Source organism: Pseudoliparis swirei, chromosome 12, assembly GCF_029220125.1.
Source record: "Pseudoliparis swirei isolate HS2019 ecotype Mariana Trench chromosome 12, NWPU_hadal_v1, whole genome shotgun sequence".
Lineage (NCBI taxonomy): Eukaryota > Metazoa > Chordata > Actinopteri > Perciformes > Liparidae > Pseudoliparis > Pseudoliparis swirei.
Window position 1 is genome coordinate 19,761,686 of NC_079399.1, and position 2,500 is coordinate 19,764,185.

Here is a 2,500-nt window from a genome sequence, read left to right on the forward strand (position 1 = left end):
CCATACCAATCTTTTCTTTTGATTGGCCAGTCTCAGATATGGCTTTTCTTTGCCACTCTGCCTAGAGGCCAGCATCCCGAGTCGCCTCTTCACTGTCGGCGTTGACACTGGCGTTTTGGTACCATTTAAAGAAGCTGCCAGTTGAGGACCTGTAGGCGTCTATTTCTCAAACTAGAGACTGTAATGTACTTGTCTTCTTGCTGAGTTGTGCACCGGGGCCTCCCACTTCTCTTTCTGCTCTGGTTAGAGCCCGTTGGTGCTGTTCTCTGAAGGGAGTAGTACACACCGCTGGAGGACATTTTCAGTTTTTTTACAATTTCTCGCATGGAATAGCCTTCATTTCTAAGAACAAGAATAGACTGGCGAGTTTCACAGGAAACTTCTTTTTTTCTGGCCATTTTGAGAGTCTTATCGAACCCACAAATGTGATGCTCCAGATAATCAACTAGCTCAAAGGAAGGCCAGTTTTATAGCTTCTCTCATCAGCAAAACAGTTTTCAGCTGTGCTAACATAATTGCACAAGGGTTTTCTAATCAGACATTAGTCTTCTAAGGCGATAACACAATGTACCATTAGAACACTGGAGTGATGATGAAATGGGCCTCTATACACCTCTGGAGATATTTCATTAGAAACCAGACGTTTCACCTAGAAGAGTCATTTACCACATTAACAATGTATAGAGGGTATTTATGATTGATTTAATGTTATCTTCATTGAAAAAAACAATGCTTTACTTTGAAAAATAAGGACATTTCTAAGTGATCCCAAACTTTTGAACAGTAGTGTACATATATATGTATATATACATGTATATATATATATACATGTATATATATATATACATGTATATATATCGCAAGTTACGTATGTAACTATGGTTCTATGAATCATGGATGACCGCCAGAGGCGGTGCTTAGCACTGGATTTCTTCCGTCTCGAGCATACGCAGGTCGAGTCTTTATGACAACAAAGTCACATGTGACCTCGGATGACCCGCCCACTGGGTATAAGTTCCGGTGTCATCCCGAGATCAGTCCTACAGAGTCTTCTCGCGAACTCACGAGATTCCGAGTGACTAAGAACTCTGGCGGTCATCCAGGATTCATAGAACCATAGTTACATACGTAACTTGCGTTCTATTTCATCCTTCCTGACCGCCAGAGGCGGTGCTTAGCACTGGATGACTTGTACCAACAGAGTCACGAGGAAACCCAGGGAGCCTACCGTGTATGGATCAGGCAGAGGACTCTGGACGAAGAACCACCCCCAGTGGGTGAGGGGTGGCAACGTTCACCCTGTAGAACCTGGTGAATGTGCTTGGTGACGCCCAGGAGGCTGCGGCACATATATCCTCCACTGGGACCCCTCTCAGGGTTGCCCATGATGTGGAAACACTCCTGGTAGAATGGCCCCTCGCTCTGTATGCACAGGCAATGGCCTCCACAATCCAGTGGGATAGGCGCTGCTTTGAAAGGGCCAAACCCCTCCTAGGCCCGCCATAGCAGATGAAAAGCTGCTCCGATTGTCGTATGCCTGTGGTAGCTTCGACATCGGCTCTGAGGGCCCGTACTGGGCACAGGAGCTTTGACCGCTCCTCTCCCGATGGGGGGCGAACTGTGCCAGCCGGACAGGCTGGTTGACATATGAGCGTGTCAGCACCTTAGGGAGAAACGCTGTGTGACACCCGAGCCATCCGAGTTCCACCTGAGAGACAGGATTCACTCACCGATAGGGCGTGCAGCTCGCCTACTCTCTTTGCTGACGTGATGGCAAGGAGAAAAGCGGTCTTTGCCGACAGCCATCTTAGCTCTGACCCCGACATGGGTTTGAAAGGAGGCGAGCATAGTGTGTCCAGTACCATGGGCAGGTCCCATGGGGGAGCCCTGGGGGCTCTCGGAGGACGCAGTCGCCGAGCTCCCTTTAAGAAGAGGGAGACCAACCTATGGCTCCCTACCGTGCCCTTGTTAGTCCCAGCGTGCTGTGCTGAGATAGCAGCTACGTACACCCTCAGGGTAGAGGGAGACCGGCCCCTATCCAGGAGGGACTGTAGAAACTCTAATATAACCGGCACGGGGCACTGCACCGGGTCGGTGTTGCGGCCCACGCACCAGTCAGAGAACAGCCTCCATCTACACTCGTACTGCAGACGGGTAGATGGTGCTCTGGCATTCCGAATAGTCCCCTTGACTGGGTCTGTGCAGCTGCTCAGCAGCTGGTCGGACCCTGCAGTGGCCAGGCCCATAGCTGCAGGCGGCTGGGGTTGGGTTGCGAAAGGAGATCCCTCCTGTCCGGGAGGCGCCATGGCGTCCCGGAGCAGAGTCTGTGCAGCAGGGGGAACCAAGTCCTGGCTGGCCATCGTGGGGCCACCAGTAGGAGACTGTGGCCCTGTTGAAGTACCCTGAGAAGCGTTGGCAAGATCAGGGGAATTGGGGGGAAAGCATAAAGAATGCCCCCCGGCCATGTGTGCGCCAGGGCATCTTGCCCCAGAGGGCTGGT

The 2,500-nt window shown here is 51.2% G+C and overlaps 1 protein-coding gene across 1 annotated transcript in view; it reads left to right on the forward strand.

Moving 5' to 3' along the window:
- Positions 1–2,500, forward strand: part of hdac6 (histone deacetylase 6) — a 26,363-nt gene that overhangs the window by 4,338 nt on the left and 19,525 nt on the right. The window lies entirely within an intron of this gene.